This window comes from Suricata suricatta, chromosome 7, assembly GCF_006229205.1.
Source record: "Suricata suricatta isolate VVHF042 chromosome 7, meerkat_22Aug2017_6uvM2_HiC, whole genome shotgun sequence".
Lineage (NCBI taxonomy): Eukaryota > Metazoa > Chordata > Mammalia > Carnivora > Herpestidae > Suricata > Suricata suricatta.
The window spans coordinates 113,644,721-113,660,167 of record NC_043706.1 but is presented as its reverse complement, the minus strand read 5'-3'; the positions used below and the strand labels follow the sequence as shown (position 1 = coordinate 113,660,167).

At 40.7% G+C, this 15,447-nt stretch overlaps 1 long non-coding RNA gene across 1 annotated transcript; it reads right to left on the bottom strand.

Annotated features, from left to right (window-relative positions):
• Positions 1-1,909: 1,909 nt before the first annotated feature.
• LOC115297203 lies at positions 1,910-14,318 on the bottom strand. The gene is made up of 2 exons (XR_003911339.1): positions 14,217-14,318; positions 1,910-2,261 (listed from the first exon to the last, which is right to left on the bottom strand). It is a non-coding gene; the product is annotated as an uncharacterized LOC115297203 (long non-coding RNA).
• Between the last annotated feature and the right edge of the window lie 1,129 nt (positions 14,319-15,447).

The window sequence follows — 15,447 nt, the reverse complement described above, 5'->3', positions numbered from 1 at the left end:
TTTGTTCTCTGTATTTAAGAGTCTCTTATGGTTTGCCTCCCTCTCTGTTTTTATCTTATTTTTCCTTCCCTTTCCCTATGTTCAACTGTTTTTTCTTTTTAAATTCAACATATGAGTGAAATTATATGATATTTGCCTTTCTTTGACTTATTTTGCTTAGCATATGCTTAGCATATTCTAGTTCCATCCACGTTGTTTCAGATGGCAAGATTTCATTCTTTTTGATTGCCAAGTAATATTCCATTGTATATACATACCACATCTTCTTTATCTGTTTGTCAGTTTATGGACATTTGGGCTCTTTCCATAATTTGCCTACTGTTGATAGTGCTTCTGTAAATTTTGGGATGGGCCCCAAATAATTCATGCACATTTTTTCCATACAAATGATCATTCTTTACATGGAGTTCTGTGATTTCTTTGAAAACTTTACAATGCATCACAAATCCTTTTTCCACTAATAGAGATATACATTTTCCTTTTGAATGACTGCAGAGTGTTCCATTATGTGAAGACATAATATTTGGATTTTTTAAACCAAATCTTTATTTATAAACATGTAGATTGTTTCCAATTTTCCCCTGTGGTAAACATAGCAATGGACCTTTGTGTAAGCACAGCTTTATGCCCTTGTCTTTCATAGGGTTAGTTAGTTACATATCATTAAAGGTTTCTTCCTTCCAGCCCACGTGGTCAGAAGTCCTGGATATTATCCGTGTCTATCTAGCAGCCACAGAACCTCAGGGAAATTACTTAAATTATTTTTTTGTGTGAAATGGAAACACCAGTCACTTCCTATCACAGATGTGACATGGAGGAGGGAAAATGGATGTGAACATGCTTTGAAAACTCTCTATTCATCAGTATTTTATAACCTTTTTCTCATAAATGGAAGACCAGTCCTTTAATGATATCCAATAATACCCAAATTTATACCTCATTAATTTGCCAATCAGCACAATGTTTTTAATAAAAGTAAGTGTGGAACAAATTTAAGAGCACTCAGTAAATGCTCATTGAGTGAAAAAAAAAACCCATGAAGAGCATCTACCAGAACTTCTCAAACTGTTCTGTGTACTGGCTGCCAACGAGTCGCCTGGTGCACTACTTCCAGGGCCACCTCCCTGACCTGGTGCATTAAAATCCATGTATAAAGGTGAGGGTGAAAGTAGGGAGACCTGGATTCTGACTTTTATCAAAATTCCCAGGTAATTTGAAAACAGACAAAAATTTGACAACCATTGGACTAGGCTAACACTGTCATTGTCAGTCATCATTTACAGTTCCCAGGTAGGAAAGGGTCACACTACCTCTTTGTGTAGAGGAGAAGCAAGTCCAATACAGGAAAATGTCCCCTACATGTTTTTCTGACTTAAATCCCATCACACAGTCCTTAGAGATCCATCATAGAATAGGCATAATACCCAAACAGACAATTTTTTTGTGTATCAATTTCCCAAGAGGAGCCTCAGCTTTTTATTAAGTTTTAAGGTGTGTGGATATCTGGATCTGGATGAATAGAGTATTACCTGCCATGACTGCTAACAGTCACACTAAATGTGAGCTGTGCAAAATGTCCCCATGGAAATAGGAATCTAGGCCAGTCCTTTCTGAGTAATGAAGGCCATGAATAATGCACAGAGAATGTAGTTTCTTTTCATATAGTTCTTACTGTGCTAATATTTGTGACCACTTTAGAAGGTAGAAGAAATAGGAGGAGGGATACATTAAAAATATATATAAAGCAAAAACAAATCAAATCAAGCAAAGTTCAACAAGTCATTGCTTTCTCACATGGTGTGGTAAATGGCTACATGAGAGAATTATGAATAAAATGATTTCTCTGAAGATTAGGAAACAAGAATAGCTCACATTGGGAGAGCTTGGTTGATGTCAAAGCTGGGTCAAGTTTCCAGATAGTATTTTATTAAACCTCATTAATTTGCCAATCAATACAATGTTTTTAATAAAAGTAAGTGTGGAACAAATTTAAGGAAACATGAACAAGGGCTCCAGATACTTCAAGCCAGCAGGAGCAGCCAGAAATCTTGGTTTGTCCTCAAGGTTATTAGCTTCAGCATCTATGACGTCATTTGCCAGGTGATGTTATTGGACAAAGCTGCGGTTTGGTAAGCCACTAGGTGAACTGCTGTGGGAAGCGTAAGGTAGCCCTCTTGGGTAAGAAAAACAAACACATTTGGAACATCTAGTGCTGTTTGATATTGTCACCAGTGACGCTGAGGACAGAGCTGTGAACATTCCTATCAGAATTAAGGGAAATAGATGTCAGTCAGTTAATAATTGACTACCCTGTTTGTGTAGTACATAATATAAGGCATCTTGTAGAAGACAGGTTTCTATTTCAAAGGAGCTTATAATCTATGTGGGGGGGAATATTAATTCCCAAATATTTTTATTTTTAAGCTTGTATGTTAACCCTAAAAAGCAGCCTGAACATTACAGAGTAGTGAATAGGAATCAAGAGGTGAAAAATAAAGATAGTGAGGCTCATGGAGCCAGTTGGAAGGGGTCCCAGCCTCAAAGGGGGATGGTTAGGCATAAAACTGGGTGGTTGGGGAATGGTGGAGAGCATCTGAGACCACCTCTGCTAGAAAAGAGCACAAGAGAACGAGGAGAAAATTAATTTCCTGGTTACCAGTCTTGCCCCAGTCACATTATACTTTAACCCCCCAGATCTGTCTCTGGGGGGGTCAGTGTTGCCTTCTCTCTGCACTATGGGGCTCATAGGGGCCCTTCCTCTACCTTCCTATTCCTTCTTCCTGAATCTATGTAGCCTGACTGCAGCTCCTTCAGTGTTAGTGCCCATCAGAGGCAGCAGCAAGGCATAGCATTCCCAACCTCCCAGAATAAATGTTCCACTTCCTTCCCAACTTTGATTTCGCTGGAAGTCTGAGTGTGCCCAGGATGCCACTATGCACTGATGTTCTCTTGGGAGGTAGCCAGCCCCTCTTTTCAGTAGCCTATTATAACTGGGTAGGGGTTAAATCCCGGTGGTGATTGAGGACTGCTCCTGCCTATTCATATTAATGGTGACAACAGGAGCAACATTACAACCCTGATCCATATTCTGAGCAGTGAGCTAAGTGCTCTGGGACAGAAGCAGGCAAGGGTCTGTCATGTGGTCACTTCTGCTGGTATTCATCATTCCTTTAGTTTCTTGGCTGCTTCTGCTCCTGGGCAGCCAGATTCACAAAACTCGTTCTGTCCTCCTGTGTCACCCCAAGGCTTCTGCAAGTCTACTCCCTCCTCAGCCGTGTCTTCTTTCCTTATCTTTTATAGTTTATTGTTAGGTTCCTTTCCATATAATACCCAGTGCTCTCCTCCATGACCATAACCTCCTTCCCCTTTCTCTCTCCCCCTTCAGCCCTCAGTTTGTTTTCAGTATTCGAGTCTCTCATGATTTGCCACCCTCCCTCTCCCTAACTCCTTTTAACTCTTCCCCTCCCCATGGTCCTCTGTTAAGTTTCTCCTGTTAGACCTAGGAGTGAAAAAATATGGTATCTGTCCTTCTCTGCCTGACTTATTTCACTTAGCATGACACCCTAGAGGTCCATCCACTTTGCTATGAATGGCCAGATTTCATTCTTTCTCATTGCTAAGTAGTATTCCATTGTGTATATAAACCTCATCTTCTTGATCCATTCATCAGTTGGTGGACATTTAGACTCATTCCATGATTTGGCTATTGTAGAAAGTGCTGCTATGAACATTGGGGTACATGTGCTCTGATGCATCAGCACTTCTGTATCCCTCAAGTATAGCCCTAGCAGTGGTATTGCCGGGTCATAGGGGAGTTCTTTTGTTAAATTTTTGAGGAACTTCCACACTGTTTTCCAGAGCAGCTGCACCAGTTTACATTGCCACCAATAGTGTAGGAGGGTGCCTGTCTCTCCACACCCTCGCCAGCATCTATAGTCTCTTGCTTTGTTCATTTTAGCCACTCTGACTGGCATGAAGTGGTATCTCAGTGTGGTTTTGATTTGTGTTTCCCTGATGATGAGTGACACAGCATCATTTCATGTGCCAGTTGGCCATCTGGATGTCCTCTTTGGAGAAGTGTCTATTCATGTCTTCTGCCTATTTCTTCACTGAATTATTTGTTTTTCAGATGTGGAGTTTGGTGAGTTCCTTGTAGATTTTGGATACTGGCCCTTTACCTGATATGTCACTTGCAACTATCTTTTCCCATTCTGTCAGTGCCTATTAATTTTCTTAATTTTTTTTTTTTTTGCAGTGCAGAAGCTTTTTACCTTGATGAGGTCCCAATAGTTCGTTTTTGCTCTTGATTCTCTTGCCTGTGGAGATGTGTCAAATAGGAAATTGCTGCGGTTGAGGACAAGAAAGCTGTTTCCTGCTTTCTCCTCTAGAGTTTTGAAGGTTTCCTGTCTCACAGTCGAGGGTTTCATCCATTTTGAGTTTATTTTTGTGTATGGTGTAAGAAAGTGGTCTAGTTTCATTCTTCTACATGTTGCTGTCCAATTCTTCCAGCACCACCTGGTAAAGAGGCTGTCTTTTTTCCATTAGATACTCTTTCCTTCTTTGTCAAAGACTAACTGGCCATCCATTTGTGGGTCCAGTTCTGGGTTCTCTATTCTATTCCATTGGTCTATGTGTCTGTTTTTGTGCCAGTTCCATACTGTCTTGATGATGACAGCTTTGTAGTAGAGGCTAAAGTCTGGGATTGTGATGCCTCCCATTTTGGTTTTCTTCTTCAATATTACTTTGGCTATTCTGGGTCTTTTGTGGTTCCATACGAATTTTAGGATAGTTTGTTCTAGCTTTGTGAAGAATGCTGGTGAAATTTTCATGGGGATTGCATTGAATGTGTAGATTGCTTTGGGTAATAATGACATTTTAACAATGTTTATTCTTCCAATCCATGAACAGGGAATGCTTTTCCATTTCTTTGTGTCTTCTTCAATTTCTTTCATAAGTTTTCTATAGTTTTTATCATACAGGTCTTTTACATCTTTAGTTAGGTATTTTATAGATTTCCTAGGAATTTTATGGATTTTCATGCAATTGTGAATGAGATCAGTTTCTTGATTTCTCTTTCTGTTGCTTCATTATTCATGTATAAAAATGCAACCGATTTCTGTACACTGATTTTGTACCCTGCGACTTTGCTGAATTCATGGATCCATTCTAGAAGGCTTCTGATGGAGTCAGTCAGGTTTTCCATGTAGAGTATCATGTCATCTGCGAAAAGTGAAAGTTTGACTTCTTCTTTGCCAGTTTGTATGCTTTTTATTTCCTTTTGTTGTCTGATTGCTGAGGCTAGGACTCCCAGCACTATGTTAAACAACAGTGGTGAGAGTGGACACCCCTGTCGTGTTCCTGATCTCAGGGGGAAAGCTCTCAGTTTTTCCCCATTGAGGATGGTATTAGCTGTGGGCTTTTCATAAATGGCTTTAATAATGTTTAAGTAATTTCCTTCTATCCTGACTTACTTGAGGGTTTTTATTAGAAAGGATGCTGTATTTTGTCAAATGCTTTTTCTGCATCTATTGACAGGATCATATGGTTTTTATCTTTTGTTTTGTTAATGTGATGTATCACATTGATGGATTTGCAAATATTGAACCAGCCTTGTAACCCAGGAATGAATCCCCCTTGATCATGATGGATAATTCTTTTTATATGCTGTTGAATTTGATTTGCTAGTATCTTGTTGAGTATTTTTTCATCTGTACTCATTAAGGATATTGGCCTGTAGTTCTCTTATTTTGTTGGGTCTCTGCCTGGTTTGGGAATCAAAGTGATGCTGGCCTTGTAGAATAAGTCTGGAAGTTTTCCTTCTATTTCTATTTTTTGGGTATTAACTATGCTTTAAATGTCTAGTAGAATTCCCCTGGACATCCATCCAGCCCTGGGCTTTTATTCGTTTGGAGATTTTTGATAACCTGGAGTATCTTTAGAGGAGAGTTCTTCTGTTTTGTCATTTTGGCTAGCTTTCTATCTCTTGTTAGTTTTAAAAGCTCATTATGCACTCTGCACCTGTTAGTACTACTATATTAAAGGAGGCTCATTGACTGTCCAGGGTCTGTCCATTCAGGAAGTGTTCTTTTAATGGTGTCCCTCAGTTTCTCTTGTTGTGCCTTTGGTTATTTTATTTCCCTACTCAGTGATGTTTGGGACTCTCCACCATGTGTACTCTGGCTTTTTTCTTGAGGTGGCCCTCAAAAGGAAAACAGACAGACAAACACACAGGAACAAAAGCCTGCAAATGCATGGACAAGTCAAACAAACAAGCAAACCAAAAGGGGAAAACAGAAAAAGAAAAGAAAAGAAAAAAAGGAGAGGGGGGGCAAAAGCAACAAAAAACAAAGGGCAGTCTAAAAGAGTAAAACCAGTGGAGGGAGAGATAAGAATGAGATAAGGGAAAATATATCTGATTAGCAAGAATTGATCTAATCATGGCAGTGCATCAGTGTTGGTCTTTCCCGGGGTGGGAGTGGAGGGGAGGAGAAAAGGAAAAAGATAAAAGAAAAAAGAGGAAAAAAAAGGCAACTCTCCAAGGCAGAAGGGCTCAGTTTTGTGTAGGTCGGTCTTGCCTCCACTGCAGGTCCCACTGGCTGCTCCCTGAGGCCCCGCCTTGGTGGTTGTAGGGAGAAGAATGGTGGTGCCCCAATCCCTTCTCAAATGAAGAATTGCAAGCCACTCTTTTGGGTCCAATCTCCCTGTCCTGCGGGCGAGCCAAGTTGTATACTCCAAGCCCCACCTCGTTTCCAAATCCTAGTCACGCACTTTAATGCTACCACCTGAGATAAGATGCACTCCCGCAGGCGGGCGGATTCCTCGACAGGATCCAGTAGGGAGAGTAGGAGAGCAGTTTTATCCCAGCTCCTCCTGGAATCGGCGTGCCAAGCCCAAGGAAAATGTGCCAGCTAAAGGGGACTGATTTCTTTCCCCACGCCCAGTGGTTATATATGGGATTCTAGGATTCCTCTCCTTCCCAGGCCGAGATCTTTCTCTTCTCTAGAGACAGCTCTATGAGCGCTTTCAGCCTCTGTTTCTCCTTTCCTCATCTCTCCCCGGCTCTGCACTGGGAGGGCTCCCTCGCCTCTAAGCCTCCAGGTCCTGGCCCATTTTTATTTCCCCAGTTCACACTCACTCAGGCACCTATGAGACTGTCTTCTTTGTGGACTCTGTGTCTTTTCCTTCCACTCTTATAGATCAGAGTATTGTGGCTTCAGTCCTGCTTAGTTTGATAGATGCGGGAGGGTGACAATTACAGAGCTCCCCACTTCTCCACCATCTTGTCCCTCCTTTCAGCCATGTCTTCTTTAGAGTACAATAAAACCCAAATCTCCACTTATGACATCCTCCATACTCTCTTTTGGCATAAATATGAGTATGTGAGTCTTCCCAGTTTGCTTTGATTAAAAGATGAGATTTTTGGACTTCTAACACACAACTCATTGAATTTCTCGGTACCCTAAAATATCTGGATCTTGAAATTGAAAATCGCATTTTGAAGATTAACGTCTCCCTAATTGAAGGGGTTTAAAGAATCTTGGAGGGGACCCCAGAGTCAATAGGTTGACTCTTTGTACCATTCCTATCTTGAGAGTGGTCATACCCAAAGACATCTTTGTTGCCAGGACAAGTGGGGAAGAATATGGATGCTAGGAAATTCTGGCACTGGGCAGAAGGCTATGCTTCAGTTGAATATCTCCAATTACTGTCCTGGTGCACAAGGGAGGAACAAAACATGGAATTCAAAACTTGGTTGCTCTTTTCTTTGTCTTTTTTTTCTTTCTTTTCTTTTTGAAGTAAAGTAATGAATATGAAAGAAACGTCAAGGACAGGCTGAGAGAGTGGGTCAAAGATAATTTATTACAGATGAAGTAAGGACAGATGGTACATTCTTTTCCCTCACTCTTTATATTTAGTATTGTTTAATCATTATTTTTTTCATAAATGTATTTAGGTCAGAGTTCCTAGTTGTAAGCAGGAAAAGCATACTCTGGCCAATTAAGCAGAAACACAAATTTATTAAAGAATCCCAGGCAGCTCAGAGAAATGTTGGGTGAGCTAAAAAACAGACTGAAGGCTCTGGAGCAAGGCTCCAAACATCACTGCAGAGGGGGCCTGACAAAGGGATCTTCCCAGTAACCACTGCCCGCAGAACACCAGATGTTACTGGTCACTGTTGCCAAGTCAGCTTTATCAAATCTGCAAATGACATTGTCACCCATGCCACTTCTGCACCACAGAAGAGCTCAAAAGCCTCATGATCCTGTAGCCACCAAATGCCAACAAAAGAGATATTACACAGAATTTCATCTCCTAGCACTTTCTGCCAGCTCAGCTTGATTAGAGGAATCCAGAAAATATGCCAATGCCATTTTGCAAGGGGGGGGCCTGAGAATCAATTTTTCTGGCTCTATCTACTCTTATGAGGATACACAGTCACTAGAATATAGTGAGACTATTCAAAGGATTCTGGATTAGGGAACTCAATACTCTCTGCAGTTAGAAAAAAAAATAGAGCCCTTAACCTCCATCACAGGAAACATGACAGCTGCCCAATGGGCAGCCATGAAAAATCTCCCATCAACACCAAGAGTCAGGCGGTGAAGGATCGAGCAGGCAGCATTGTCTTTAAGGTGTTCATCTCTTTTAAAGCTAATAATACTGAAGAGGCAGTTCAATCCCTGGACAAGAATGCTGTGGGTATTCTAATGCAGTGTATTTATAAAGGCTTCGAAAGCCCCTCTGACAATGGCCGTGCTCTGTTATTGCAATGGCATGAAAAGGCATTTGTTGCCAGAGGAGCGGAATGCATTTCTCCAGGGCTGACTGCAAGGAAAACCGTGCAGTTCAACAGGGTCTGGGTTTCCCCTGTGGGTGTGGGGGTTGCTGGTACAAAGACCAAAACAACCAAATGCCACCACTGCCCTTGGGGGAAAGCATGTTTCTCTCAGTTTTGCCTTCTTGCTTCTCATTTCATATCTGTAAAGAAGGAAACTACATATCAATTTTCCTTTCATGAAAATTGGGATAATATAAACGAAACATTTCAATGGGAGTGTTTTGCGCTGTCAAAACTATTTCGGTGATGTGTATACCTCTCTGTATACCATATAATTTGCCTTCCAGTTTAATTGTGAAATTTTAACCCCTATTGGCTGGTGGGGTTTTGTTTTGTTTTGCTTTTTTTTTTCTTTTTGAGGTGTTTTGTTTTGTTTTTGACTAATAGGGAGAAATTTGATCTGGATTTGAGAGACCAGTTTCCTAACTCCTTGCTAGCCAGGAAATGATATTTACAAAAAAATATCTTTGAGAAACTGGTAGCCATTAACTTTGCAAAGCTGGACCATAATTCCCTTCTTTAAGCAAAATGTGTTTCTGGAACAGGTGGTGGGTGAATAGCACTACGGAGTTCCAGCTTTGTTTCTGCTTACCTCCAGTTCACGCGGGCTTACGTGTGCCTCTTCCTCTCTGCACCCAGTAAGCATGGGCTCTTGATTTCTCTGTGGTCTCCGGGGTCCCGAGCAAGAAGTCTTGCTCTACAAAAATGTATCTTTGGAATGCCAGAGCCTGTTTGGCATGAGCATAAAACTTTGTTCTAATAACATGACCCTATTTAGGGAAACTACTCCAAATCAGAAAAGATGTGAAAATTTTGATGAAGTTCAAACTCTGAGCAGCCTGGGAATGAAATGCTATTTTCTTTAGAACTATAATAGCCGCCTTAGCCATTATGAGGTATGTAACGAGTATTTGATATGCCCGATATGTGTCTTCAGTGTTCTTCAGGGTAATTAGGATCTTAAAAGCTTTGGTTCAGATCCAGACACATACACATTCTGTATTTTAGCTCAGTGGTTTTTAAAAAAAGGAAAACGCTGAACAGCAAAAAGTGTGTTTACTTGTTGGATAAACCAAATGGGTTCTCCAAAAATGACTGGTGCTCATATAAAGTTATTATTCAGTAACTCCAAAACAAACCACCTGAATGCATATGACCAAAAGGGAAATCAGCCTGTGTTTCGTATGTACATTGGACATCAGATTCATAATCACTGTATTACATGAAACCTGGAGGGGAAATTCTATAACCTCTTTGCTCTTTTTGATACCTGCTTTTTTTTTTGTTTTGTAAAAAGTATAAGGTTCAGAAACTAAAAAAGAAAAAGGTAGAGATACAATACTGTGGGGGGAGCCTCAGGATATAGAGTCATGTAAAAAAGCGAGAGAGAAGAAAAATAAACAAGATGCTACGTTTTGGTAGGAAAGGAGGGCAATAAGAAAGAAATATGCACTTGCAAAAATGAACATTAGGAGGGTAAAGAAGAAATCATTAAAAATGATCGCCTTGGGTGGGGAGAAATGAGGAACAAGATGGAGGATGGAAGCAAGACTTCTCATCTGGATCTGATTTCTGAGTCATTACCTACTAAAAATAGCATTTCATGTAAATCTCAATGGCTGAAATGGAAAGCCAAGCAAAATAAGTGAATCTAATTGTGTATTAAATTACTAGGGTCACTCCATAGAGGAAAGATGTATTGTTTTTAATTTTAAAAAATGTTTATTTGAGAAGGAGAGAGAGACAGAGACACAATGCAGGAGAGAGGCAGACAGAGAGGGAAAGAGAGTGAGAGAGAGAGAGAGAGAGAGAGAGAGAGAATCTCAAGCAGGCTCCGGGCTGTCAGCTCAGAGCATAATGCAGGGCTCAGTCTCACTAACTGAGAGATCATGACCTGAGCCAAAATCAAGTCAGATGCTTAACTGACTGAGCCACCCAGGCTCTCTAGGAAAGCTGTATTTTAAGGAACTTTAAAATAGTGTACCTCAACTGTACATTCTTACTGGGATGCATTCTAAGAAAAAAAAATCTACAAAAATTTTCTAAAAGTTTTTTGACTAGTAATACTGGTATAGTTTTTAAAAGCATTTCTTTATAATGTAAGATAAGAGAAAAGGGGAAAGAGATAAGAATTAGGTAAAAGCACTGTAGTGTTAATAGTCAATTGAAAATACCAATGTGAACTCATGTTTTAAATATGTGTATATATTTTAACTTTCGTTACTGAAATATACATGATATAATGTCACTGCAGCAGCATTTCACCATCTCAAAACAGTGATTTTGGTCTCTCATACCAGGGACACAGATTTAGTGCCTAAAAGCAAGAAGACTTTCAAAGATTACGGCATCATGTCAAAAAGACCCAGGAGCCAGCTTCAAATGTCTTCCACTGATCATATTTGTGAAAGTTTGAACAACCAACCCCGTGATTGTAATTTACTGAAATGCATTGAATTTATAAAAATCCACGAGTCCATATTGATCCTAACAAAAGGAAAGAAAAAAATCTCCACCACTTCAGACAATTACAAAACCAACTCCCGTAGGTGAGAAAAAAGATTTTTTCCTCTATCCTTTTTGATTATTGGCTGAGACACCACTCCTTAGTAATAAAAGACAAATTAACAGGAGAAAAGCAAACAGAACATACAGGAAGTGATAAAAGTAAGAAATCATTATTTTGCAACACTTAATACAATCATTGTTTCAAGCAAGGAACTGAGCCCAGAAGGGGGCTGATCAATGGGGAACTGGATGCCTCTATGGGGTCACAGTCACAACACAGGGGTTAGTTTCTGGTCACCACGAATGGATCAAGGTTTTGCCACCACCTTGAGCGGCCTCAATCCGCATCCCATAGGTGAGCAGCCAGATGTCCTGACCCCCCTGATTAATCCTACATGAAGTAAAACCCAGCATCTATGATGTACTGTTGCCAAAAAGATTTGGATCTAACTGAGCCTTTGTATCTAACTCCAGTTTATAGGGAAAAGGTAAATGATACCACAAGGAAGCAATCAGATAAATTCATAATTTGAGGTATTTTTTTACTGTGGAGCCACTGTCTTCAGAAAGACAATGCCAGATTAAGAGAATTAAAGAAACAACAATCAGATGCAATGTGTGGACTCAAACTAGATCTTATTTTGGAGTTAAATATGATTTGGGGGGCAGATAGGGAAATTTAAATGTAGACTGGTTGATAGATAATACTAAAGATTTTTAAAGAGTGTTTTTATTTATTTATTTATTTTTAAATACACAATATTTTATTATCAATGTCTTCTGTAATTTTTTTAATCATAATCTGTTTAAAGAGTGTTTTTAAATGAGACAATGTTATTTTAGCTATGTAGAAAATGCTTTAATTTTATTTTTTAAATTTTTAAAAATGTTTTTATTTATTTTTGAGACAGAGAGAGAGAGAGTTTGAACAGGGGAGGGCCAGAGAGAGAGGGAGACAGAATCTGAAGACAGGCTCCAGGCTCTGAGCTGTTCAGCACAGAGCCTGATGCAGGGCTTGAACCCACAAACGGTGAGGTCATGACCTGAGCCCAAGTTGGATGCTCATCCGACTGAGCCACTCAGGCGCCCACCTTTTATTTTTTAAAGATGCAACTTTTATGGTGGAATGGCTTGATGTCTAGGAAGTGATGAGCACCGGGCATTGTATGGAAGAGATGAATCACTATATTGTATACCTGAAACTAACATATAGTTCACAAGGTATGTGAACTAACTGGAATTTAAATAAAAACTTAAAAAAATAGAATAATTCCACATAAAAATAAGTATTCATGAAGCTTATGTTGCAGAGGAGGAAAAATAGTCTCATTTATGGGAAGTAATCAGCAAAGCACAATAACAGGGTGTGGTTGCCAAATTAAGTTCTTGCCTTCTTCGTTGATGAGACTTTTTTTTCTTACAAGTTTATTTACTTATTTTGAGAGAGAGAGAGAGAGAGAAAGAGAGAGAGCACAAGCAGGAGAGGGGTCGAGAGAGAAAGGGAGAGAGATAATCCAAAGCAGGCTCTGCTCTTTCAGCACAGAGCCTGATGGGGCTCAAATTCAGGAACCTCGAGATATGACCAGAGCCAAAATCAAGAGTCAGACACTTAACCGAGTGAGTCACCCAGGCACCTAACATTGATGAGACTTTGAAATGTAGTCATGCGCCTCTTTCTGGCACAGAAGTGTAAATGTCCTTTACAAGAGGGTAAGCTCTACTCCATTTTCAGAGCTATTCCTATGTCTATTTCTTCAAAATAACCAGCTGAAGATAATTCTTAGGCCAAAGAGGAGTATTTTGGGGTGGCATACTCTGCTCCCCTTCAGGGGCAATTTCGAAACACATTCTTCATTGAGCCAATTAGTTTCCATAATAGAATATTTAATTTCATTGTATTTCAAAGTTGTCATATCTCTGAGCAAGACAGGGAAACCCAAGGAGAAAAAAATGGTTTGTTTTTCCTCTGCTTCTTTTCCTGCTTCTGTTCTTGCTAGGACCCACACCCCCACCTTACACATGACTTCATGTGTGTTCACTGTAAAGGTCAAGAAGTTAATGATTCCTTTGGAGTCTTCCAGCATAACAGATGCCGTCAAAGGAGTGTTCAGTGAGGTGGCCATGAACATGTTTCAGGTCAACTGACTCTAAATACCTTGACACCAAGACCCTTGGCTCCAGGGTGTAAGTGACTTATGAAGAACATCTGAGCACTCGCCCTGGTCCAACCAGTTCCTGCACGCCTGAGAGGTCACGTCCACCAGACCACTGTCCTCAGTAGAAACTCAAGGTCCCAAACAAAGTCCGGACTCAACCTCCTTTTCCTTTCTGAGTCTTCTCAACCCTCCATCTGTATCTGCTCTATCTCTTCTATAAACTCTGCTCTCACTTCTTGCCAGCTCAACTTTGATTTCCACCCTGTGCGAAGGCCACAGACTCTCTTGGCTGGTTCTGCCAGACCCCATCTGAGTCCCCGGATCTGGCCCGCTGCATCATGGGGATTTTTAATTGCTCAGGCTAACCCTTAAGTCTGTGTTGGCAGTGCTACAATAGGCAACAGTAACAACCCACAGTGCCACTGACGGCAAACGTGGGCGTTAGGTCGTTAGGGCTCCAGTAATAAACAGGTGGCTTCAACAACGGAAGGGTGTTCATTCTGGAGGCTAGAAGGATAAGATGAAGGGCTCTGTAGGGTTAGTTCTTTCGAAGGCTATGAGAGAATCTGGTCCAGGTCTCTCCCCTAGCTTCTGGTGGTTTGCCAGAACCTCTGGTGTTCCCTGGCTCCCGGGTGCATCACCCTAATGTCTGCCTTCATCATCACAAATCCCCCTTCTTACAAGAACACCGGTCATGTTGGATTAGAGCTCACCCCAATGACTTCATGTTAACCTGATTGTTTCCATGAAGACCCCATCACCAAATAAGGTCACGTTCTGTAGTCCTGGGGGGTAAGGGCTTCAACATGTGAATGTGGAGGGACACAATTCAACCCTCAGCACTGGGGAAGAGTGAAATCTGTAATTGTGATGTCAAACCACTGTGGTTCTGAGAAGCCTGAGAATTCAGAGAATTCACAGCCTGGGTAGTGACCCAGAGGAGGGCCCAGTAGATAGGAGGCCACCCACCCAGCCTATGATTAGGCAGCACTGTGCACATGATGTGCACATGAGATTTCCTGAAAACAGAAAAGTTGTCAGAAAGGAAAAAAGAGGAGTTGTTCAGGGGCATAGGATTCCCATTGTGCAAGATGAGAAAGTTCTAGAAATCTGTTGCACAACAGTGCTCATGTAATTAACACTGCTGTATACTTAAAAATGGTTACAGTGGTATATTTTATGCTACATGCTTTTTACTACAAATTTTTTAAAAAGAAATTTGTCAGAAAACCGTGCTCTGACCAGTCAGAATGGCTAAAATTAACAACACCAGAAACAACAGGTGTTGGTAAGGATGGTGGAGAAAGGGGAGCCCTCTTACGCAGTTGGTAGGAATGTAATCTGGTGCAGCCACTGTGAAAACAGTATGATGGTTCCTCAAAAAGTTAAAAATGGATCTACCCTACAACTCAGAAATTGCGCTGGTAGGTATTTACCCAAAGGATACAAAAATACTGGTTTGGGGGTGACAGGGTAGCCGGGACTCAGTGAGTGTCCAACTCTTAATTTCAGGTCATGATCTCAGGATTGTGGGATCAAGCCCCACATCAGATTCCCCTCTGAGTGAGGAGCCTGCTTAAGATTTTTTTCTCTCTCCCTCTGCCCCTCCCCCCTGCTCATGCTCTCTCTTTCTCTAAAGAAAAGTAGTGATCCAAAGGGAGACACGCACATGTTTATAGCAGTATTACCAACTCTAAATGTGTGGATACATACATATTTGGATATTACTCAGCCACAAAAAAGAATGAAATCGTGCCATTTGCAGTGACATGGATGAAGCTAGAAAGTATTGTGCTAAACAAAATATGTCAGTCAGAGAAAGCCAAATGCTGTGTGATTTCACTCATATGTGAAATTTAGGAAACAAAGCAGATGAACGTAGGCAGAGGGGAAGAGAGGCAAAGCAAGAAAACCGACTCTTAACTATTGAGGACAAACTGGCAG